We start from the raw sequence: 26,431 nt of genomic DNA on the forward strand, positions 1-26,431 counted from the left end.
TTTGAGTTTTGCCTTTTCTTTGCTTAGGCATCAAGTGGAAAAGAACCCAAGGGCAGAAGTAGAGACTTTGTTGCTGGGTTTATGTACAGAGCTTTGCCCAGGTTGCCCAGAATATTGCAGCATAAAAGGACCTCCTCATATCTTTAGGGCTTTCTGGTAGATGGTGTCTTTTGCCTCATGGTTATTTTGGAGTTGATAAAATGCTGCTTCATATGGGCCCTTTCCCCATCTACTCCTTTTCCTACCCCTGCCTGCTTTCCCTGTTGTGTACCTGCACCCCTGTCCATAGATCTGCCTCTTAGTCCCCAGCACCTTTCTGCTGATTATCTTTCACCTTTTATGGCATCTCAGGCTGCTTTTTGTCCAACCCCTTTGAACTGTGATGTGGAAACCAGTTTTTCTCTCAGCATACATTCATACCAATTAAAAGCAGTGGGTTGCTTCTACTAAGGCAACCTTGGTTTCAGGTGCAGGTAGACTGCAGGGATGCAGCTGCCATTTTATTGCCTTAACTCTGTCACTGTGAGTTGGAATTAGCAGCTGCATCGGTTAAAGTGTAAGTCATGTTTTATGTCTCATATTATCTTAAGAGAGAAGGAAAAATCTCAAATGTATAAGCATTTAGAAGGATTGTGTGTGGTAAAATTCTAATATTTGCTTTCCCTTAACTTCTTTGACAAAGGACAGAAGGTAGGAAAATAGTACTCTGGATTCTAATTTGGAAAGTTCATTGCAGAAGAGGAAGGAATCAAGGAGAAATTATGTGAATAATTCAGAATCAGTGGTGTAAGCTGTGAGCTGTTGATCACTGTTTTGTTCTGCAGACATAGAATTCCATCAGCATTCCTTCTTTCGAAAACCAGAAATCCTGTCTCGGCTGTTGTATGTTTAATTTAGCACTTCAAGCAACCCTCCCCCTGCGCTGCCCCCCCCCCCCCACCCCCCCCACCCCCCCCCCCCTAAAAAACAAAACAAAAACCCCCCAAAAACCTCTTTGGCATGCAGATCTACTCTTCAGATGATGATCTTTTAAAATCTTTTCTAGAAAAGTTGTCCCCTGCTATACATCCTGAATACATTCTCTGTAATCTCAGACCTCTCCAGCATTACAGAATGCAACTGCTATGGGAAGAGTGGAGTTGCAATGAGTTGTAGAAAGCTAGTGTTACACTTGAAAGCACTTTCTTCAGGAAAAAAACCCAACAAATATATATTGTTAAGACAATCTAATACTCTCTGGAAAGGGGAGCCATATCCACAATTAAATTGAATGGTTGTTCCTTAAGAAGACTTCTGTTATTTGCAGCTTAAAGTGTAACAGAAAACAGACAGGATATTAACACAGACTCTCAGCAAGATAGTTTAGCTATAAAATGTCAAAGCCTCTTCAAAACTAGAGAGTTGCAGAGCTTTAAATATGAGTACCATAACTTTAGGAAAACGTTGTTATCCTATTCCTTGTAGATCAACATGTAGCAAGATTATTTCAGTGGAAGTATGTGCCTACAGGCTATTTATTTCCTGTGTTTTGTTTAACACCAATTGCCATCTGAGATCAAGAAGGCTTAACCAATTATGAGTAGCTGGTGCAGCAAAAATCATGATTGATACATTTACAACACAGAGTCGATTCTTGTGGTAATGTTATTTTATTATTGAGTGGAGCAAGGGGGAGAAGGGGACATCAGGCACATGACTTTGCAACACCAAACTAACACAGTACTCTGACCACATACAGATGTTTCCTCCCTTGGTGCAATCAGTGCAAGATGCACTGCTTGCAGCATGCAGACCTCAAAGAAGAGACAGCTGTACAGTTGTTGCAAAGCGTATTTCCCTTTTCCCTTTGGCTTATTGGATTATTTTATACAGTAGAACGATAGGAATTTAAAAATGAAAAAGTGCTGTTGGGTCATCTAGTCCATCTTGCAGCTAATGCAGGATTGTTCTCTGCGGATCTTTGTCCAGTAGGCTTTCGATGTGATTGAATTTCAGCCAATTTCCTTTGGACGATTATTCCACAAGAGAATACATTTCACTATTAGGAATTTTTTCCCTGTCAACCTAAATTTTACTTTGCTCAGTCAGTATAAGCACATTACTCTTAGCTATAGTTTCCTGAAAATCCCTATTAAAAAAATCCTTAGTGTGTGTATCCTTCCAGAGCTTGTAGATAATTATCATCTTTCTCTTTCAATAGTGGCTTTAGTCAAGCTATACATATTTAGTTATTTTAATATTTTCTCATAAATCAGTCTTCCTAGATTAATGATGACTATTATTGCTGCTATTATCGAGCCAAATCTGAAATTCTTCTCTTTAAACTTCAACAAGAAAAGGTTGGGGTGAATAAAGACTTACAGATGAGATTATGGTGTCGTTGAAACCCCATCCTTTGAACCCCTATTTGTGGCTTGAGATCTGTCTGAATGCCAGCTCTCCTGAGGCAGACTTCAGCAGTAAGATTTGTGTCAACTACCTTGAGTTATCTACAGCATAAGTGCCTACATCAAAGCTACTCTCCCTAGATTGCTTTTATGATCATTGGACCCTATAGTTGGGTGCAATTCATCTAAGCTATTTTAGATATCCACATTAGGATGAGAGGAATTGAGCCCTAGAGGCACCTATTTCTCTCTCTCAATTAAGGGTAGCCCAAGGTGATAAGCTCGTATATTGACATCTGCAGTTAGTGAGACAAATCCCCCCCTAGGTGCTGAAATCTTGGAGATCAATACAGAATAGCCGTGCTGGATGGCCACCTGATTTAGATCAATCACTCTTGCTGTCCTGGACCCCAGACTTCCTTGGGTATTTAAATATAGGGTCTCTGGATGTTCAGGCATCATGGTTCAAGAAGTGAGTTTAAAGTCTTGGTTCTTTCCATGGCAATGCCACCACAGCTGGGAGACAGAAGTGGGGTGCTTTGGCGCTCGGAGAGGCTTGATGTGTTGTGAGTCCTGAGACTATTCCTAACACATCTGAGTGGCACTGAATTCAATGCAAAAGTGTGATGGTTACATTGAAAAACAGGGGGGTGGATAACATTGCCTTTTACATAGACGTAGAATCACAGAATATCTCAAGTTGTAAGGAAGCCAGGAGAAACATTGAGTCCAGCTCCCTGCTCCTCGCAAGACTGCCTAAAACGAAACCATATAACTAAGACCATCATCCAGATGCTCCTTGAACTCTGACAGGCTTGGTGCCAGTGACTGACCACACTCTCAGGGAAGAACCTTTTCCTAGCGTCCAATCTGAACTGGAGCAGGTGCAGCATTTACCTAGAGAGTTGGGGGTCTAGATGCCAGATATGTTGGTTTTCAAGTCTCTCTGGGCTGGAGAAAGTCTATGGTCAATGCCTTTCACTTTCCAAGGCCTCTAAAATGATGGCTTTTGCATGGCAGGTGCCTACTGCTCTCCACTCCTCCATCAGGTATTTGTTCTCCGCTGACAACTTAGTGCTCACAGCCCTTACTGCAGCCCTAGGCAGACGCCTGCTCAGATGCAATTCTTGCCTCTTGACTAGCCATAGGTTATAGTATGATCATTCCTGGCTTGTACTGGAGTAACTAGGAAAAGAAATCAGTATCTGCCTTTTGTTCATTAGTAAAAAAAATAAGTTAAATATGTTTTCCCAGTGGATGGTTATCTTCTGTCAGACTTTTTGACAAAATATGCTAAGCCTCCGTTCCCTATAATTTGTGTATAATATCCAGGAAAAAACTTTGTTCTAAATACCTTTGGAGGGCAAACACCAGGGAGGGAGAAGATCTGTTAAAACTGAAGGATAATATCAGCACAAGATAATATGTTTATTAATTAATCCTGAATGAATTTAGACTGAAAATTAAAAGAAATCTTTCAAACATCCTAAGAGGTGAAGTTCTGGAATAAACTCCAAGTGCAGTAGTTGAGTAGAAAACCGAAATCACTTGAAGGCAGAATTCAGTAAATTTAGGGAAGTTTTTGTGAGAATGCATAGAAGCATTTACAGAGATAAAAAAAAATAAAAAATTAAGCATGATGCAATATGAAGTCACAGTGCTACCAAAGGGGTTAGAAAGGAGACTGGCCACTGCTCATGTGTTTGCACTATCACCTCTTTTATGTTTAATCCAGCAGTTGGTAGATTCTGCTGTTTGCTAACAGATGCCAGAGGGTTTCAGTCTGAGGTCAGTGTAAGAAGTTCCTTGCTGTTTCCAGACCTTTGAAGTGGGGTTGTCATCTGCCTTCCCAAAAAAACATTTGGGACGTTGGTCTTTCGTTGGTGGTGTTAGGAAGGGATTGTGTGATGTGAGTGTGTGTCTGTGGAACAGTTATTGTCTGGTGGGTCCTCCTGGACAAAGCAAGGTAAGGAAACTAGACAAGACCCAGTTCATCCCTCTGAGTAGCATATTCTTTCAATATGACAGCCTAAGCACTGTACCCAGAAGCCTGTGCTGAAAGCTTGCCAGGCAACGGGGTTCTGCTCCTAATTCACAGTAACTGGAACAAAATGCAGCTACCCTCATTATTCATACAGACATGTAATCCTCGGAGACTACAGCCCTACCATAGCATACAATGCTTCATCTTGACACTAGCAGACAGAGTACAGGGTTGTCTGTTGGGACAGTTAACTTTGAAGCATCACGATACTGGAGACGAGAAGGACTTGTAGTAGTGTGTTGGACAGGTATTTTAGCTACCTTTCCTTAAAATTGCTCTGCTTTCCTAATACTGTTTTATCATCAATGTGGTGAACTAATTCTGCCGCTATCCTGTCTGCTAATAATCCATATCTTGATAAGCTATTCCTCATTATTTCTGACTTTTTAGAGGATGACATCTTGGTGCCTATTCTCCCCTTTCAGGAGGCATGACTGACTGCTTAGAAAGGCTTCCTAGACTCCTCTCAAGTTGTTTGATCCTTCTCCACTTCACAGCTCCAGCTTCCATATTTGCTTCTGAGACAAGAGGGGGTGTTCACCTTTCTTTTTTGTAATGATAAAAATAATGTGAGCAAACAGCTGTCAATTGCAGCTGGCCCCCATTACGATAGGTGTCCATTTCAAGGAGGACATGATGGTCCTCTTGTTTCTTCTATGGATATTTTTGACTCACCTGCGATTTCTGAGACTGGATGTTACTGGTAGCTAGTTCTGAATGATTCCTCCTTTTATGCAGGAATGAGATGTCATAATCTTCAGATATCGTGGTGCTAAATGTTATTTAAGGACCTTCCAGGACAACTGAATGTCATGGGCATGCTGAACTTACCCATGTTGTCCTCATAGGTCTTACTTGTGAAAAAATAATGATCTATATTCAACTTACTGGAACCCCTTTTTACATACCTTATGATTATTTGAGCAGGGTTTTCCCAACAGTTGTGACTGTAGTTAAGAAAAGGAAGGGTTGGAGATTTATTGCATCTATTGCGTTCAGCTACTTACCTAGTCTTTCACTGGTATGAAATAGTGCAGCTTAGTGCTTCTGCCTTTCTTTTAAAAAAGAGGAGGAAAAAAAAAAAAGTATGTATTTCCTTATGGAGTTTCTGTTCCAACCTGTAGACTGTAATGGTGGCAGCACATTTCTGCATATCTCAGACCCTTGTAGAGATGTGGCAAAGTAGCTTAGATTCCACATTGTCAAACCAAAAGCAGTGGCTGTGTTGTGTGCTGCTTCTGCTTGTGTCAGGGCAAATGAGGACCTTTTCCCTTTAGAAGTGCCTGCCACAGTAAAGTTGCTCAATACTTTGTACTTTCACAGAAATATTTCAGGTTGAGAGTCTTTGCACCTTGGATGCTACTTTGGAGACAGACTTTAGAGCAGTGAGCCCTTTCTTGCATTTTCCCACAGGTCAGGGAAGACAGCATTTTCAGCCATTAGAAATTAGCTTTCTTTGAGTAGAAAAAGTTCTACATTCTTATAAACCTCCTAGTTTTTCTTTTTTCAACAAGGATCATAGGTTTGTGCTAGCTAGCCAAGAAGCTAATCAAAGAAAGGATTTCACTTTCTCATCTGCTTCACTGTCCCAGGACCATTTGCTGTTATTGATCACACTGCTGTCCAGTACAAGTACTTTGTAACAGCAATGGGTGAATACCCTCGCTGCAATGGGTGGCAGGAATCTGGTAGCAGGTAAGGATGTGGAACTGGGTGGACTGGCTGTGCTTCCCACCTATTTTGTTAAAGCGGTGTGCCTCGACTCAAACACTGATGTCCCTGATGCAAAAAACCCCAAAGTAAGAGGTTAAAAAAAATGTTTTATTGCATTATCATGTAGCTCACTCCATTGCACACAGTGTGACTGTAATTTTGTCAATGATGGTGTGCAAGTTAATATCTTTTTTGAAGGTGTTTTATTAGACTGTAACTGAAATCGGTACAAAAGGCTCTTTTTTCCCCCCCCTGAAATCTATTAGATGTTGCATCTTAAGGGAGCTGTAAGAATATTGACTCCCAATAATAATAATTTCCTCCCTATTTCATGGAAAAGTTAGAATGTTTTATTTTACTTACGATAAATAGTATAATTTCATACAGGTTCAGGAGATAAGACAGGAGGTGTAAGATGAAGCTTCCTTAATTTGCCTTTATTAACTACATCAGCTGTGAATCTGTTGTCCTCAATGTACAGTCAAAAGAGGAGACATTTTTCTGTACTTGGAGCTTTATGTTATAAAGAGCAATTTTAAACTAGGGATGGTAATGATGGAACCTGAAAGAGTTACTTTGAGAAATGAGGTATAATAAAGGCAGGCTTATCATGTTCATTTATTGCCAGATTTCAGTCTTTGACTGAATGCAAAGCCAGAGGACCCACCATCTTGCAAATCTGAATTAAAAAAAAAAAAAAGTAAAAATGAGGACAGCCTGCTTTGTTAAATACTGTTAACTGGCATCTAAAAGTAATACAGTGTTAAAAATATCACCCCTTAATTGTCAGTGATATAAATCCTATTCTAGAAAAATGTTATAAACACTCTTTCTAATGTATATTTATTCGTGGAGAAATAAAAATGTTTTCCACAGTACCTGGCACATCTTGAATATTCAGTGTAACAGAATGGAAGGGGTTTTACAAGTTAATGCCTTTAAAATGAGGTCATAGTACATTTCTGACATGGTATTTCAACCTGGACGCTTTATTTTACAGTTTAGTTGATTCTAAGTGCAGAAACTGCAGTCCCGTGATGCAGAGATTTGAGAACCCTGCACTAAGTGCTGCCCAACTCTAGTCATTTTGCCTTAAGACACTGAGCAAAACTTGCACCTAGTTTTGACAATAACAGCAATTACTTGTGTAGTCACATGAAACTTATAATGGATGATATAAAGAGTTGAAACTGTTTGTCTGTTAGACTATTACATCAGGGATTCTTCTCTTAGCATAACATAATGAACCACCCAAGAAAGAGTTAGAGAGTATTGTGATTTTTTTTCCCGTTTTGTGGTCCCAGCATGAGAGTTCCTTTGATTTGCTATGAAAACTTGGATTCTGTAGAATGGGATGGACACCTCCAGCTGGAGAGTTGTAGAACTAATAAGGAGCATGTAAAAGAACTGGCAAACTGCACCCTGGACCTTATCCATTACAGGCTCCAGAGGAATGTGGCTGAAGGGAAGGTGAAGAGGCCAGCCAATTTCTGTATCCATAGCCTGTGGATTACTGGGGGTCCTGAAGGTATAAGAAGGTTGTCGAAAATTATGAACTATCAAGTATCAGTTTTATGTTGGTACACATGATGGTCTGAGGACTTTATTTCAAAGGATGAGTAGCACCTCTACTGAAAAACAGAGCGCAGAAGCAGTGATATAATACATCTCAGACACAAGGCATCACTAGCGGTGCCTAGGCTCCTCTGGCAGATGTTTTCAGGGGAAAAAAGGTCTTGAAAGGGAGATAATGATGGTACATCACAGTCCTCTCTCTTTCACACCTGCCCAGCCTAGTAAAGGCAAGATCCAGAAACTCTGTACCTTCTAGTTTCTGATGTACTTAGTATGCCGTGTTCTTTTCCTTGGTTTTTTTTTGTTGGTTGGGTTTTTTTTCCCAAGAAAAAAAGAGTTCTATTTGTTTTTCCATAAATTCATAAAGGCTGATTGTGCATTTCAGCTTCTTAGAAAAACACTGAAAATGTGTTTTTATGATTTTCTTTAAAGTAAGTTGGTGAAAAGAACTTTAAGTTGTCAGAGGGAAAAAAAGCTCTAGAAAATGTTCGTTTTTTTCATCGAAAATCATTTTAGCTCATAAGCCATTCTTTCCCTATCTTGATGAAAAGAAAACGATCAGATCTCTAGATCAATAATGTTGAAAACAGCAATAGCAGTGATCATCCTGGATGTATGTTGTTTTCTGATGTGCTGTCATATCTGAGCAGTTCCTCATGCTGTAAATATCAGCCTGACTTAACACCCAGGCTTCAACCTCCCATCAAGCAATGGCAAAAAAAAAAATAAAAAAATGGGGCTGTTTAAATGCAGCAAGGCTTGGAAACAACAAATTTTTTTTTAAATGCCAGTGTGTCAAAACATTGAAGGAAAATATTGAAGTGTACCAGTGTGCTTCCAGTTTGTCTCTTGCTGAATGCTTTTTCTATTGAATAATTACATCATCTAGGGTCTAAAGCAGTGGTTCATTGTACGTAATACATTTCTGTCATGCCACAAGGCATTAAAAAAAAAGAGATTGAAATTATCTGGAGGAAACCAAATCACTTTATTTCGAAGACAAATTGGATTGATCTGTCTTACCATTCTCCATAGATTTCATAAGCACATTACTTGTTGAAGTGGTATCAGACATTTTATATATTATAGCAATTTGCATACGTTCATTAAGCTGTGCTTTGTAAAGCTTTCTGACAGGGGCATTTGATGAATCCTTCGTGAACTGCATTGTTTCCTTACGCGGAGCAATCTGTTAAATCATGCCTTTGTCCTTCAGTTTGTCAGAATCAGCAAATGAAGCAGATGTTAATAACTGTGGGAGGGTTTGGGGTTTTTTTCGGTGTTTGCAGAATATGGGATAACTGTGAAGGGCATGATGCGTTTGTGAAGGCGACAGCTGGTGTTATTAAAGAGAGAAAGTGTATTACAAATAAAAACTTTCCCTGGTATCTTTTAGCAACTCTGTGAGTTTTTTTGGAACCATCTGATGGGTGGTCATTTCTAAAATAAACACTGCTAATGTTATGTGCAGCAAATCGTGTGCTCATACTTACACACAATTGGTCTTATCTTTGGCTGCAAACTTTCTGTTGCAGAACTATCTCAGCCATGCAGTAATTCATAATGTTTCTCTATAAATATGTCATAAGAATTTCTCAGGTCAACAATCCCTTGAGACATGTCTTTGAGCGATATCATTTCATGCGTTATCACATTAGTAGAACTTTACACCCGGTTAGTGTTTTGAAGGTTACCTTTATGACACAAGTTTCGCTGGACCTGACAGTTCAGTTCCTGGAATATACAACCTGTTGTGAAGGTCATTTGACTGATGTTACAGCCAGGGAACAGCGTTCATTTAGGTGGTTAATGTGCTTCAACTGATGGGTGGTGACTCCTGTCAAGGTGTGGTAACATGAGTGTTCGTAGTCAATGGTAGAGGCCTTGCAAGTGAAGAGAAAACGGGCAGCCATAGAAGCAGATAAGAGATAAGAGGGATAAGTCAGAGGGGAAAGCGTAGCCTAGGGAATGCCTCAAGAGGGGCAGCAGAGATGGAGGTGCTGATCTCTCTCTCTGGTGACCAGTGACAGGTCACAAGTAAATGGAATGAAGCTCCATCAGGGAACGTTCAGATTGGACGTTAGGAAAAGGTTCTTCACTGAGAGGTGGTTGATCGCTGGAACAGGCTCCCCAGGGAAGTGGTCACAGCACCAAGCCTGTCAGAGTTCAAGGAGCATCTGGATGACACTCTTAGTCTTATGGTTTGCTTTTAGGTAGTCCTGCGAGGAGCAAGGGAGTTGGACTTGATAACCCTTATGGGCCCCTTCCAACTCAAGGTGTTCTATGAGCTTATGATTCCATGTGGAAAAGGTGTTACAAGGCTAACTGATGAAGAAGGACATGGAGGAAAAATGGAGCGTGTAACTATGTAAAAAAAAGGGTAAACTATGGCCGCCCTCAGATCTTGCAGATTTTTATTGATATTACCTAGTAAATAACTCCTACTCCTTTTAGAGATGATATTTGGCTGATTTTCACATTAACTTTAATGGCATTCTCTTTGTGATTTCTCTACACCTTATTGTGGAAATCTCTTTTGCAGAATTGAGTAGGAGATGTAACGGGCAGAGATGTAGTGGTGTTACTCGCGCCTCTGTGATGGAATCTGAGCTTCTGAGTCTGGCTTGTCTGTGGTTGATATCAACAGCAGGAATGGCAACATAGTGCATAGCATAAATAATCCTAGAAGTTGTCGTTTTTGTAGAGATTCCCTGAAAATACGTAGAGAAGACCAGTGAGGAATTTCTGTAGTTGTTGTTTTTACACATGAAAGTCGGCAACAGTTACAAATCAACAAACTGTTGCTTTTGTAAGAATTGATATAATCTTTCATGCAGTTGCTAGATAAAAATTTCTACTGCTTCTGTTTCTCAGAGTGAGCCTTATCTTTCTGTCTGGTTATCTTGCAAAAAATGAGCAGTGACATAATTATCCATGCTGATATTTACATTTTGTCTCTCTGCTTGAAAATTACCAGCTCACAGAAGGGAACAGAGGGAGTCTAGGAGTCCTTTGGTCGGCTGAGCCTTGGGAGAAGAAAATGCCTGCTCTTCAGCTGGAGCACATAGGTGCTCCCAGCCAGGTCACCACTGATGCATAGTGGATATAGGCTGTTCTACGACCGATTTGTCTTAACTCTGCTGGGGTGATTAACTTTGCCTACACTGGGAATCATGTGGTGCATACTAGTAGTGCAGCTGCAGGCAAAAGCTGAGGCAAAATTATTGGGAAAGGAAAGAGGCAAAACTTTTTCTAGTGTGGAATCTTAATTATTACTTTTTTTTAAGAGCTGTGGCTGTGTGGCTGCACCCTGTGAAATGGTGTTTCCTGCTGCAGATTTCAAAGATGCTAGTGGTGACTCAGAAATACTCAATATAGCATGTACTCATGATGGTGAAGCTGATGTGGTCATCTCAGAAGTCATTGTCCGGAACAAAGATCGGACCAAGTGCATTTGGACATGAACAATTTTTTCCTCTCCCCCCCCCCCCCCCCCCCCCCCAACTTTGTGTCTGTACTCAGTCTGCCAAGCCTGTTTCTTTCTCCCAATGCATCCTCCTCCCCTTTTCTACTTTCCGAAGCATGTTAGACTTATGAAATGCATTACATTCAGGGTCACTGTGTGAGAATCATCAGCAAAATTTAGAGATTCTGGGACTGATTGTGATTAGGTGTTACCTTTTTTTAAGCATTTGTGTATGTCTAGAATTTCATACTTGTAGCAGAACTGCGCATGTTCAGCGTTTCTAGACAATAAAGAGGTAATGCCCATAATGATATCCTTGATTTTTCATGTGGTTTTCCTATTCATGCCACTGTCTTGCTGTGAACTAAAGGCAGAATATTGCTTAAATGTACATAGGGATGCTTGTGGTTTCCTAAATAATTTGTATTTTCTGATACGCCACTAGCAGTTTTGCATATTCAGTATGTTGGTTTTGTTCTTTCATTACAAATAGTTGTAGCAAAACTGCTATTTGAAAATTAGATGTGTTCTCAGAATTTTCTACTGTTTTTGATCTTGTATGTAGAAGTTGTCCGAGAATCTATGCAATATCATGTATCTTAAATTTCATACCATATAAATTATCATAACATCATTGTTATCACCCACAACATTTCTCAGGTGATTCACAACTTCAGAAGGACTAGCTCATAAACTCTGAAGAGTAATTTTACACAATATTTTTTTTCTTTTATATGCTTAATACATATACTTTTAGTGACATTAAAAATACGTATTACCTGTTTTTCAGATCTTGGATTGTGAACTTGAAGCAATTCTTGGTTATATGCTTCTTGAGACTTGGAGAACATCTGCAATAAATAGGTATGTGCAATGGATATATGTATGTTTTGTGTTAGATGATTTGGAGTGTGTGTGAGATTTGTTGACAGACTAATGCTGAACTTCTTAAAGCCCTTGATAAATCTCAGCTGCCATGAATGGAACAGTGTGATGATCTTTGCAGGCTGAATTTTCAATAGTCCATGTTGAATTTGTATGGCAGAAATTGGGAAGGGTATGATGCTCAATTACTCGGAGAGAAATTTGTAGCCAAACTGACAAATTTACCTTCAGACTGAATGAAAAGGTGAATCTTCACAAGCAAGTGAGAAGTTTTGAAGGTAAAATCAGTGAGCTGGAAGAAGTAGCTCTACTTTTGATCCACCCATACTTGAGGCTGTGCTTTAACTGGTTTTTAGTTTGTGTTTCCTTGGATTTCTTTGCAACTGCTAAATGTAGTAAAAGTACGAATGTGACTACTGGGAAAAAAATGGCCATAAAAGTCAAAATCTTGGGTATATTGAAGTTCCTGGAAATTTTCTCAAGTATTTCAGTGAAGCTAGTATCTCAGTTGGAACATTTACAGAAAGTATTCAGGCAATTTCAGAAATACATTCCTGCATATAATGAAGTAATTTTTAGGTGATTTCTTTTTTACAAGTCAGGTCATACTTGATGGTGCTTGAAACTCTGTTGAGCTCCTAGCAATGGAGAAGAAACAAGAGAAGATTTAAAAGGTTTTATTCTTTCTAAAGAGTTTATAGATCTAGACAATTTTTTGAGCTTGGGCTCTGAGGAGGAAAAGGTTTCTTTAATACATGAATGTAACAATTGAACTTACCTTGCTCTGTATGAGAAACTTTGAAGAGATTTATAATAGGGGAGAAGTTGAATTCTTCTTATGAGTAAAATCCAGGACCACTTTTTGGTGTAGAGTACCCTTTCACAAAAACGTTTTTTTGCAGTAAGTAGCTTGTTCTGTAAGAATCAGAATGCAAAATATTTTCATAGTGTGCTTCACCTATAGGTCCCAAGCTGTTTGGCAAAAGCTGAAGAACCATTGTCTCCATTTTATGTATGGGGTCAGGTAGCTGCCTAGATCACTTAATGTATGATGGTCCTACTGCTGGGTCTCCTGGATTTTCAGACCTATGTCCAGCCCTGTCAGAAGATCCTCTGTCTAATGGTGCTTTCAGAGTGCGTGCAAAAGATCTCAGCAGTGTTTCTGATGATTACATTTCGTTAATAGTTCTCATATCTATTGATGTGTCTTTACTTCTTTTCATCTTTTCCCTCTTTGTGATGCATTTTTTTTAGTCTCAGTTGTTGTGCTTTGTTTTCTGCTTTGCTCCTTTATTTTGCTTATCCATGCTTTTTGCTTTCTCCTCCTCTTTCTAATTCATTTGCAGTCTCTGGAGATTGGCAGCAGTGGGATCTTACACAAGGAGGAGCTTCAGGAAAAAAAATCATAGCAGAATAAGCTTCCCTTTTACTGCCTCTCTAGAGATCTTGCTGTAAAAGGCAACTTGCTGTCATTCCTGTACTTTTTTTTTTTTTTTGCAGCCAGCTCTGTTGGGTGCCCCCTTTGTGCCCTGCAAACATCTGTGTTGCAGCTTATGTCTGAACACAACTGGAGAATTAATGTGTGAACCTGCTTCTTATTTTGAGCAGGAAGCTGCTGCTATTAGTAGGGCACATGGCCTTGGTTCACCTGCAACTGCTAGTCCCCGTGTGGGAGCGAACCAGCCGTCTGTCCTCTCCCCACCTGCCACCCTTGCCCTTGTCTGTGGGGTAGCACTTTTCCTTGTTTTCCTCAAGACACTGCCCAATGCCTGTAAGTTGGCAGCATTCATTTTGTCCCCAAATTTTTCCCAACATGTCATGTAGAAAGGAAGAAAGGAGTAAGCACTGTAAAATTTTTATGGCATAGCTTACTTTCCATTGCTCCTGGAAACTTCTCCCTGCATGCACACAGTTATGCAGGCGCCACCCAGTAGCACCACCCTTCTGCGTAAGGAAGAAATCTTCAAGCCCTGAAGTATTCAGGCTCAAAGGATGCCAGAGCAGAAGAGGAAGCCCCAATCCCCAGTCTGTGGACAGGATTCCAGGAAAAAGTGACAGTGGTTCTGTGCTGGTTTTGGACACAGCACAAGACAGCTCGCTGAGCATAAATTGTGAACTTAACCTCAAACAGACTTAAGCAACTTTTTACTTTAAAAGAAAAGAAAAAGGGCAAAGAAAAAGAAGCAGCAGCACTGCCATGCTTGCAAAAGCGCTATCCTACTTGAGTGTGCTCAGCAATGTTTGTAAAGTGTAGGTGATGAACTGCAGTCTTTGTGGCATATGTGTGTCTCTGAGAGAAAAATGAAATCTGTTCTGTCAGTTTGGCTTTGGCTTATGCTTGAAGAGTTGTTGTGACGAGCCCGGAAGGTGTGGAAACTTTTGTTAAAGATCAGGTGAAATAGCAGAGAATGACTGTAACTCTGGGGGGAGGAAGCTGGAGGATTTGAGGTCAGTCTAAATTGGCAGCCATCAGCTGGGAGCAAAGCACAGCTGATTTAGTAAGAGCATGCACCAACTGAACAACTTCCCTCAGATGTTTGGGTTGGAAGGACTCAGAAATAGCAAATCTTGCTGGCTGACCTTAGCTGGAATAGCTACTGGGCAACCTTGTTTTCCTTCCCTTTCAGTAAATGAATCCCTTTTGGCAGAAGGGTATGTTAGTTTCAGAGCTTTCCAATCCAGCTTAGAAAAAGTTGTCCCCTTTCTTTTCAAAACTGACCATCAAGGCAGTCCCCGTGCACCTCAGACCCCTGTGTGTGTGCGCGTGTCCTGCACAGGCAATGGTCTCCCTTGTTCATTCATGTATACACTTGTTAGGGAGGGACGAGTTGGGCTGGCTGATTGTATGACTGCCACCGCTAAACAGGAAATTTTTTTAAGAAAAAAGATCTGGTCCTCTTTAAACATTGGCGGACAGATATCTGTCTTCCATCTGTGGCAGCCTATGCCAGACAGCCGAAGAAATACAAAGTTTGTGTTCTGAAACCTCGGAGAAATAACTGGCATGGTCCAACTTAATTATTTTAAACTACATGCAAATCTGAAACATTAAACACAGAAAGTAACGTTAAATTGTGAGAAGCAGACAGAAGCCGGGAAGTTCAGCTGGAAGGGTTGTGCCTTCTCTGTCCATAGGGCAAAGTTGCTGCACAGGGCACGGAGCCCTTCGGCACTGCTTCACCGGCTTCACGGGCACTGCTGTCCATTAACAGCAGGCAGCAGTCACCCACCGGCGGGAGAGTCCCCTGACCATCCCCTGCAGCTGGGTCACCCAAGGTATTGCATGGCCTGACATAGCAGGCAGGAAGGTGGCTGGTGGCCTTACAGGTATCTGTGGCTCACAAGACCCCTCTGGAGGCGCAAGGTGGCTGTTTTTCTCCCATTACAACCAGAAAGGTTGTACATGGCAGCAGATGGTGCTGGGTTTGAATGGCTGTTTCCTCAAACAGCTCCTTGCTGGAGTACTTGAGCAAGGCAGCTCTGTTCAGAGGAGAGGGGAACATGGTTGAAACAGTGGGCTCTAATCACTGTGTTTGCTCCTTGGGGCCATGGCCTGCAGGGAAGAGAGTTGGAGCAGCCTTGAGGCTGCTCCAGCAAAAAGCTGGGGTTTTAAGAGCCCTCACAGCCAGCCCTGAGCCAGAAGTTACGTACAGATGCTTCGTCTGTTCTTGTTCTTACTTGAGGCTTTATCCAAAAAAGACTGTTTTGCTCTGGGTGAACTTTGGAGCAGCCCCATGGAGCAAATGGGAAATAAAGCAGGAGTGTGCATCAGCCAGTGTCTACTGGGCAGTAGCAATTTGGTTTGGTTAGACAAGGTGTCAGGTTTTAGCAGTTCCCTGTTCATTTTTAATTTGCTTTACCATACAGGCACCGCACCGTATTTAGTATTGTGCATCTTTGCTGTGTGTCCCTCCTATTTATCAAAGTTATGCAAAGAAGTTTTGCGTTAAAACTATTTCCCTTTTCTGAATTGGCTTGGTGTTGTGACCGTTTGTCTCCTTTTGCAGTGCTAGCAAACGTGTTTACAATAGGTGACTACAAGGTACACTTTGGTACCTGGGAACCTGGGAGCAGTGTCTTCTGACTCACTGGAGCAGTTGTGGATGAGTCATGCTGCTAAATGTACCATACATTCCCAAGTAACACATGGTGTTATTAATTGAGGATATCAGTAATGTATTGCGCAACTGTCAGAAATTAAAGCACTGATAAGGAACTTTGAAACAGTTGTTTTTAAGATTGGTTAGTTTGTAACACCAGTAATTCTGAACACAAATTTAATTCCAAATGCAAGAAAACAAAGGAAAACAAAGGCAGTCTTCTGCTTAAATGGCTTAATGGCTTTGAGTATTTAAGAATTCGTCAGTCCCCTTATGATACGACTGTGGTTTTTCCACCTTACAGTACTTCCCTAGTTGGCTGTCACCTGCAAGATTACTTTCTGTACACCTCCTGAACCTCCATTGCAGAGTTGCTGCCTGTCACTACACGCCATGTGTGCATGGGGTGAGGATGGTAAATGTCCAAGTGGGTTTTTTAATATGAACATTCAAGTAACCAATGCCAACAGTGAAGAAGTAGATACAATTTGCTGTTGATTGTTATGCTTCTTTACTGTGTTTGCTTGAGGAAAACATTTCCAAACTGGAGAGGCAGGTGCACACTCATGTGGTGCTTTCTGTACAGATGCCAATCACACCTTCTCCCTCCCATCCCTGTGCATCGTGGCGATGTGCATTGCTATTCACTGTGCAATGACTGGATCTGTAATCCTACCCGTACATGGAGTGTGTGGTAGCCAAATGTAGCAACACAGGAATGAAGTATCATTATTTTGTCAAGACAAGATACCCAGCATAGAGTATCATAAATTGATCCCAAGAGGACAGACCTAGAATATAAACTGTAGTGCTTTGAATATATGCATGTTATAATTGTATTAAACGCTTTGCAGCAATTTGTATTGTATTACAGCTGACAAAGTATTTTACCTCCTAGTAACTAACTAGTGTAAATAGTGTTGATATTTTTTCTTTTCCATATTTATAATTACATTAATTGCTTTGCCTATTAATAAGAGCTAAGTGTCAGAGCCCAAGCTGTAGCTGCCAGTAATCCAAAAGCAACTTGTTTGCATATTCAAAATACAAGTAATTGCCCTTTTTGCAAATGCATATCTTCACAGTTTAAATTTTACTTAGAAAAGCCCACTGTGTTACCTAAATATTGTCACGTTCGATATCAAATCTAGTGCTAATAAAATGTCTTTCGGAAATGAAGAGAAACTTTGTGCTAAGTGTTCAGAAGATATTCAATGAGAAATAAATGAATAGCTCAAGTTAGCTAGGAGTTGTGACTTATTTCCAGATAATGATAAGCTTTGAAAAAGATTTTTCCTGACTTTGAAAATAGTGTTTTTCAGAAGCCACAGCTGGAATATCCACATACAGTGCAATTTTTGGTTTTGCAGTGGGATTTAATTGGGCTAACAGAGTGTCACAAAGAAGGATTGGTAGATTGACTAAATTTTTCAAACAGCAACTTTTTTCTTTTTAAGTTTCCAAAGAGAAGTTTCCTTTCTGCATTGTTATCTTATGAACTTTAACATTTTTATTCTTAGACACAAAGCAAATTGAGATTTCAGCATAAAACTGGCTAAAACTTCAGTTAAAGAAAGCCTCCTTTTCAGATTGTTTGTTTGTTTGTTTTTAAATTTTTGTTTTCTCTGTAATTATAATGCTTTATTTCTGTTGAACTCCTTGCTGGAGACCGGCATTTAATGCAGCTGATGGTTTGAAAATTTGCAAAGTGCTGGTATTTGTGAGGGCTACAAGAGTGAAAAGTCAGTTGCAACTTAATATTGCAGATGTATGCTGAACTATCCAGGGAAGAGCAAAGGTTGATTAAATTCACAAAATAAGGTGATTTGTAGTTTTCTAAATATGTCACTCAACCTAAAATTAACTCAATAATTTACCAGTCACACAGATGCTAATGAATTCTGACAATCTCCATCGACCTGCTGCGATGAACTTCACTTTGACCTAATATTATTTCTTCTTTATTTTTGCTAAAAAGTAAGAGTGATTGTAGCATTTATCACATGCAAAGCAGAAGTATTTGGGGATTTTATTATTTTTTAATACCTGCAGCTCCAGGGTGCTAGTGAATTAATTGCATTTAATTAGTAAGGGTATAAAAGAGGTGCTGCTTTTTTTGTGAGTGTATCTCCTAAAGTTTAATCCCCCAGAGATTTCACATGTAATAGTGATAAAACTGACTGCTTCTAAGGCAGCATCAATGATGTTATTTAAGAAATAAAGTTGAGGATATCTTTTCATGCAAAATGTGACAAAATTATAAAGCTTTAAGACATTAAGATAGTACTGTAAATATGATTTATTATTATTTCTAAAGTTAGAATCACCTTGGAATGGCATTTTTAATTGTGTGCTACCAGTAGCTAGAAGAAATATGTAAAAAATTTGTAAGTTAGCCAAAATCCTAAATGGGTTTATCTACTTTCCTGCTAAATACAGAAGTATATTATTTAAATAATAATATGGTTATCCTGCATTTGTACTTGATTTATGGGAAAATCTCCAAAAGGCTGCTCTGGATTATGAAATGGTATCTCTCTTTCCATTTCCAAGGTTTTTTTTTCCCAAAGCTTTACAGAATCCCAGATGAAAATCAACATTGATCCATAAAACAGACATCACTGTAGCATTGACATGGGTAGGGCATGACAACTGAAAAGATTTCTGGCCTACGGTTATTTCTGTTGGGGAAATGGAGATAGGTACACACACACACGCACATATATATCTGTAATATTTAAAGCTGCTGGGCAATGGCAGGCTGGTTGCAGACAGCTGCATGTTCAGGCTTTTTGGCTAGAATGGTTAAGTGGCTATGTAAGTGTACAAGTCAGGTCTCAGCATGCCCAAAAGGGAGAAGACTGCTGTGCCTCAGGTTCCCATGAAAAGTTTTGCCAGAGCTGGGTTTGAAGCTGCAGCAGTCTCATTATGAGATATGGTGCTGGGTAGGAGATGGGCTTGATAGAACCCATTTTACTGGATTTCATTCAGTGGCTGCTGCCCACAGAGAAACATAAAAAGTTAAAAAAAACCCTGCAATTTTGAAAACTGAAATTAAGTCATCCCTTTCAATTGAATTTCTTTCTGGGTTGCTCCAAATTGTTACTGGATTTGTTTAGAAGTTTTGTTGTTTGTTTTTTTGTGTTTTTTTTTTTTTTAATAATTTACTTGATCCATTCAGTGACATCAGCTATAGTGACTGAACAGTTGTTTCCATAGTGACAGATAGGAGTGTTACAAGCATACATGTATGAATCAGGTAAGAGGAACAGAACAACTAAAAATTGAGAAAGTTTGCTTTCGGAAATAAACCAGAAATAATTGGTAAAAGTTTTCAGGAGAATGTTTTGGAAATCTAAAAATTATTTTAATATAGCTGAGTCTTCAGCACATCCAAAGATGCTAGCATGGCTAGTTTCATAGTGAAGCACAAAGGGATCTGTCCACATCTGGTAACAGCAACCACCTGGAGAATGCTTAAAATAGATAACTAACTCCATAATAAGAGTGAATGAATTTAACTGCAATTAAAAAAATAAAGCTTCTTGCTCATCCTTTAAACTATGAAAACTAGCATCACAGCTCATTGCGATTAAGGTCTATCTCCTTAATAAATTGCATCTTGAAAGGATCTTGAGTACTTCAGTTATGTCACAGATCCAGTTCCAATTCCATACTGGCATGAGTCAGGAGCTTGACCGCTGAAGATGACAGTTGCATCAGACTTATGTGAATGCAGGTGAAATCTGATTTGCATTCAGTATATGTAGTCAGGAATATACGTCCAAATTTAGGAGGCCCCACATGATACTGTATCATCATGGATTTAAATACTATTTGGGGTACATGCTAATAAAGCCAAAAAGACCCTCTATGCGTACAAGCACAATAAGAATTAATTCTACTCCCGTCATGACAACTCTCAGTGGGAATATTGTGACTTGCCTGGGCTCAGACGTTATTTCCAATAAGTATGGAAATAATGGCTCACAGTGCTGTAGAGTGTTAGGAGATCTCAAGGGAAATCTCATCAGATTGTGTGATAGGTTTGAAATTAATCCATGTCCCCACTGTATGTACACAATATACAACTGTCTTTCTGATGGCTTATAAGGAAAGGTAAACGCTACTATCCTAAATCAGCAAGGGGGCTTGCTGCAATATGTTCTCTTGGTAGAAATGAGGTATCTTTCTAAGTTGATGCAGGAAACTCAGAAAACGGTTATATAACTTTCTTACACTGCAGATATAGTGTTGTCTGGTTTGCAACCTCATTATGCCACATCATCGTCTTTTTTGCAGTTCTACTTGCTTCCTATTCAACATTTGTCTTTACATCATCCTTTTGAAAATCTGAAAGGGAAAAAAGTGTTGAGAACTTCTTGCTTCCAGTATGGATATGACCTAGATATAGATACATCCATGTACCTGTCATTCCCAGATTGCTTTTTGGTGAAGGTTTCTATATGGCACTGTTCTTACCTCTTTTCAGGCTGGTTTGGGATTATGCCAGGCTTTGCCTGGTCAGGTGTGCAGAACTGTGTCATGTCAGGCCAAAACCTGTCTTCTCACCATCTTTTCTGGAGGAGCAAGGGATTGTCATCTGTGGAAGAATGTACACTTCACCACACTTTAAGTAGTGAGCATCTCAAGAAGCATATGGCAAACTTGCCAGCCCATAGGTTGAGTTTATTGAATCCTGCCTTTTCTGGAGGACATAGGCTAAAAGCTTAATTTTGAATCCTTGTAAGAGTTTAAGCATGCAGGAAAGATGTTTCCTCACTATGAGGGTGGTGAGACCATTGGCACATGTTGCCCAGAGGAGGTGTGAAGTGTGATTGCCTCATCCATGGAAGCGTGCATGGCCAGGTTGGATGGGGCTTTGAGCCATCAGGTCTAGTAGAAGATGTCCCTGCCCATGGCGGGTTGCAATTACATGATCTTTAAGGTCCCTTCCAACTCAAACCATTCTATGATTCTATGTTCTCTTGTCAAGAAGTCTTAAAAGGACTGTGAGAAGAATGGTCTTCTTCAGTGATCTGCTGTAAAGTTTGGATACCAGTGCTAAGTAATTTTGGAGGCCCAGGCCAAAAGAGAAGTTAGCACCATGTGAGATGTGCAAGGGCAGCTAGCCTGAACCAGACATTTAGTTTTTTAAAGCAAAGTGACTTTCTACATAGCTTTTGTGAATATGGAAATAAAACAGGGGGGACACTGCATTTCTGCAGCTTCTCTGTCCTCTCACTGATTTAGCTTGATTTGTATCTGGCTTCCACATTTAGCTCCCAGTCTTCTCTGGAGTTTCCTTTCCATTGTAAAATTCATTCTTTGAAAGGCCTTTTCTTTGTTCCTTTGTAAGTTCTTTCTCTTCCTTGAAGATTCAACAGCACAATGAAGAACATCTAGGTTCCTTTCTGTTGACTTGTATTCTTCTCCGGTTCTTTTCTTCAAGATCTTATTCCTTAATGTCTGTGCTTGCCTTTACTCTTAAGAGAACCCATCATTTCTTTTGCTTCCAATATCCACCAGCTGTGGGAGGCAGTTGGTTGATTGGGCAATGGCTTTTCTGTCTTTCTGCATACTTGTTAGGTTTATGTAAACATTTGATACAGTGGTTTTGATTTGCTATAAACTCTAGTTCTATGTAGAGCTTTTTTTTTTTCTCCATTTTGATAGACTGTTGGATCAGTGTATCAGCAGTCACATCTGACACTAGTGTCAAAACACAATCGATAACTTGGCTCCCTTTAATTAATCACAGAGAAGAGAAAACAAGAGAAAATCCACATAATAAATGATTTTCTCCAATACTGATGTTTCCAGATTCCAATTGTGTTTATCAGCTTTTAAAAACGATCTGACTATGTATTGGAATCTTGTACATTTTGTCCGATAGGTTCAAATGCAACCACCTTTTTTTCTACTTCTTTTTATTCATGGTAGCTGAATGTTGTATGTCATTTTTAATTGTATTGTTCCTTCATATACATGCAGGAAGAGAAAGGACTATATAGCTCTTTATTCTTGTTTACCTTGCTGAGCCAAAGCAATTAGAATGGGGCATGCACCATCCAAAGAGCCATACACTAAATTCCAATCGATCAGTCACTGAGGTGACTGAAAAGGAAACATAGATCGGTGATATGGCTGATGCTGACAGCACAAATACAAGACAGTGAGGTTGCAGCAGGAGGATCTGAGGAATCATTATGACTGGTAATGATGTATGAGATGGGAAGAAATACTTTTTTTTCCAGATTCAACATGGGGTTTGTAAGTGGCAGTCTAAGGAAAAATAATTGTTATTATTTATCATCTGAACTGGTTTTCAATTGAATTGTTTGGGTTTTTTAAACTTTATATGCTGAAAAATTAATAATTTCAATACATCTCTTCTTGCTTTCTGAAGCATTGAAAAATACAAACCTGAATAGTGTATGGTACTTAAAATTGTGTTTAACATAAAGGTATTTATCTATTTGTCATGTGGAAGGAAAATTAATAATCTTCTTTGTGCACCAGAACTTTTATACTGAATATTTTCTGAAATTTCATTATGCAGAAGCCCTGTGTTCAAAACTTTTTTGTTTTTATATACTGTCGTGTGTATTTGTTCAAACAAAGAAATGCTTATCTGTTGAAAAGATAGCAGTGATAAATTACTTCAGCTTTCAGCTTACCTACTGTTTTCCATTTGGCATTAAATTCCTGGTTGCATCCCAGAGGTAGATAGATCTGAATTAAAAAAAGTTACCTTGATGCCTTTTTTAGCCAACCCCCACGACTTGATGATAAAAAGGAAATTTAGCCATCTAAAGGACCGTCCTTCTTGTATAGTTTAAATCCCTCTAGATACCAAAGGAATTGCAATTTTTACCATTTTCTCTGAACTATATTAATTTTCAGAGGATGTGCAGGACCTCTACCTTTACTGTCACAACAACAGCACTTTAGATATCAACAGTTTAACTATCTGTTGAATCTAAATAGCATGCAAATTGAGCTTTCCATACTTATCCTATCTCATTATGGGTAATGCTGCATATGCTTTGTTAATCCTTTTGAAAAATTATTGACTCCTGAATAACTTTCTTTTACTACTATAAATCATATCTTCATGCGAGGTTTTTTTTCCTGTCATTGACTTTTAAGTTCAAGGGTCTGTTTTTTTTCTCATCAGAAAACAAATTTCTCTCTATGCTTAACATGAAGTATTCTGGGCTCGTGTTTGCCATTTTAATGTAGGTTCATCACTCTCCCCCTCCTTCTTCTCCCTGAATAAATGATCCTTATTCAATGAACAATGGGAGCATACAAACGCAGAAGAGTAACAAAACAGATCAAAAAGCTAAAAGGAAACATGCCATAAGTTAGCTGTATTAGCATATTTTAATATGTAAGAAAAAGTAATTGGGACCTCTTTCCTCATTTCCCAATCTTTACCATGCATGAGTTGATAGAATTATTGTTATTTACAAAATACCAACACTGGCCTTCAAATAAGAGATGCTGTATATCCTAGTGGACTCTTGAGGTCTGTATCTTCATCTAAATTTTAGCTGGTCCATATTGGCTGCCCACTGAAAGACTGTAGACATCTACTTGGGAAGGAAATGAAGTTGGTCACAGAGCTTTAGGAGGAGAATTTCCTGGTCAGGGATGAACGAACATGTGCACTTGATCAAGCACTTAACACCAACATGTGCCAATTTCTATCTGATGAGTATGAAAGGAGCGTGACCTGACTGGATTTGATGTGGACAGTGGTACTTTATCTGATGAGGCCAACCCAGTGTGTCCGGAGATTCCTACCTGCTAAGTTTTCTTTTGATAGGCCAAGATTTCGTTGGGGCAATTTTGCACATTATTTCTGTCACCACTCTTCCTTTTATACTGCCTTCTGATATGAATTACAGCCGAGTCTGTCTTTCCTCACTCCCACTCAAAACATTAGGAGTCTTCTGTTTTGGTCTTGGAGGCACACTGATCTACTGACTAAAGCCCAGAGTTCAAATGTTTGGACATTTGTTCCTTGCTCTGCCAGCGGCTCATCCTCTTACTTTTCACAGAGCAATGATGGCATTGGCCTGCATTCTGGTTTCCATCTCTCTTAGATGGGAGCACTGATAATGATGCTTGCTTATGTACTAGAATAGGATAGTTTACTTGGAAGGTACCTGCAACGGTCTTCTAGTCCAACTACTTGACCGCTTCAGGACTGAAATGTAGCTACTGTGCTACATAAGCTGAGATGTGGGGCATCTTCTTCTGTAAGGTAAAATTCTGCTAAGCTCGATAAACTACTCTTTGTTAGAATTATTATTAACGTCATTACTCTTATTATTTCTGGATTGCAGCTGGGTCCTCCGCATTCCTAAAGGGTTTGTTTTTTAGTGCAAATGCTACCAGGAAAGGTGCACTTTTAAATAATGAAAGTCAATGACATTTAGTATCTTGCAGAGCTGGCTGTACAGCAAAGGCAATATTACTGTTACTTCAGGGCCATCAGAATTCAAGCCTTTCCCGTGTGGAAGAGCTGTCTGACAAAATGATTTTGAAAATGCTACTTCACATTAAAAGTAGCAGGAAAAAATTGTCCCCAGGATGGTATTATCTGTGTGTAGCCAGTAGTTTAACAAATAGCTCTTCCAGATATATTCCTACTCTTTTGCAAAAAATATCTGTTTTCTGGAGTACATTAGCCTGCAGAGGGGAAGAAACAGGGAAGCTATTAATATGTTTTCCCATTTAAGCACAAATGCTTTCTCCTAACTCTAACTAGAAGAGAGGCTGTTCTCTTTTGGCAAGCAAGTCCCTGTTAAGGGCACTTTGCTGGATGCATTTGTGCTATTCTATCTTGGTGGTCTGCACAAATGGGCACAATCCCCAGAAAGATGACAGCAGGCAGAAGTTCATTAAACAAAAGAACCACATTGACGTGTTGGTGGAAGAGGAGAGCACACAGCTCACCTCCTGCCGATGGTGTGGTTGACTTTGTGAATTATTTATATTTATCCAAAGCCTGCAGTCCTTCCCTTTGGTGAGGGCAGGCTGTTGGTGGTGGGAGCTAGAATTAGTAGGATTTTGCCAGTAAACACCCTTTCAGTTAACAAAGAGGGGCTGCTGCAATTCTTTCTTTCCAAAGGAGAGATATGTATGTTTGTGTATATAACTTTGATTTTATTGATAGTGTTTAGACTGGGTAACTTGAAATGTGTGCAGAGCAGGCAAGTTGTATTTGTGGAGTCTGAGAGCATCCTCTTTCCGGAAAATCTTTCTGAAATTATCTTATGGTGAGTAGAATTTGATCCATTCTGTTGATGAAAGAGTCTGCTGTTTACAAATATTTTGATGAAGCACAGACACTGTCGTGTCTAGATGGTATGATGGATTTCTTTATACTCAAAGTAACCCAAGCCTGTTAGTGACAAGTAAGTAACCTCTAATTTCCTTCCCCCTCCCCCCCCCCCCCCCCCCCCCCTTATTATCTCTGTAGTGCTTGAATTTTAACACCGAGTTCTTACTAAAGTCTTTGGTGACCCTTCACATGTGGCACCACTCTGTGTGAAATTTTATTGCGTTGAAATCATCAGGGCAAAACAAGAAGTCAGTCTGGCCAGATAGTTATTGCTGTGTTTTAAAAAGGTAAAAATGTTTGGAGACTAGAGTTTCAGTGGACTGAACACATATCACAGCAGAACTGTCTTTTCTCCCTGTGAGTCCTTGTTCAAGATGGTCATGAATGGAAACAAAATACTCTGCCATCAGGCTGTTGCCCTCCTCCTACCTGAACCCGAACAGCTGCATGATGTTTACTGTCATCAGTGTCCACCTGCTTCTCTTCAAATCTTCCTCACACAAAACACGGTTGCTTCAGAACAATCATTATATGTCTGGAAAGGGCAAAGCAATTCTCCAAGTCCCACTGATTATGTTGTATAGCAACCCTACTGTATGCAGTTTCTGCTGCTTGGAAGGCTGATAGCTGCTTGGCAAGCTAAAGAAGAAGCTTCTTTCCAATAACAGTGTTTTTCTTTTATCCTGGAGTGTGGTATTATTTTTTCTAGTGGTATGATTAGAAAAGAAAATATACAAAACTAAAGAAATATTCCAATATATTTATAATATAATACTATGATCGGCATTAAATAAAGTCATTCAAGTGCTTGTGTTCATTCAAGTATTTTTTTGCCTTTAAAAAAGAAATAATTGTTGCACAGAAAGTCTCGCCTGAATAGCAATTATTTTATTAAAAGAATAC

At 39.5% G+C, this 26,431-nt stretch overlaps 1 protein-coding gene across 4 annotated transcripts in view; it reads left to right on the plus strand.

Moving 5' to 3' along the window:
* Nucleotides 1-26,431, plus strand: part of ENOX1 (ecto-NOX disulfide-thiol exchanger 1) — a 369,866-nt gene that overhangs the window by 63,486 nt on the left and 279,949 nt on the right. For all 4 annotated transcript variants that reach the window (XM_055703149.1, XM_055703151.1, XM_055703148.1 and 1 more), the window contains exon 2: nt 11,976-12,049. The gene's annotated coding sequence lies outside the window, so the exon portion shown is untranslated. The remainder of the gene's footprint in view (nt 1-11,975; nt 12,050-26,431) is intronic.

This window comes from Falco cherrug, chromosome 2 (assembly GCF_023634085.1).
Source record: "Falco cherrug isolate bFalChe1 chromosome 2, bFalChe1.pri, whole genome shotgun sequence".
Classification (NCBI taxonomy): Eukaryota; Metazoa; Chordata; class Aves; order Falconiformes; family Falconidae; genus Falco; species Falco cherrug.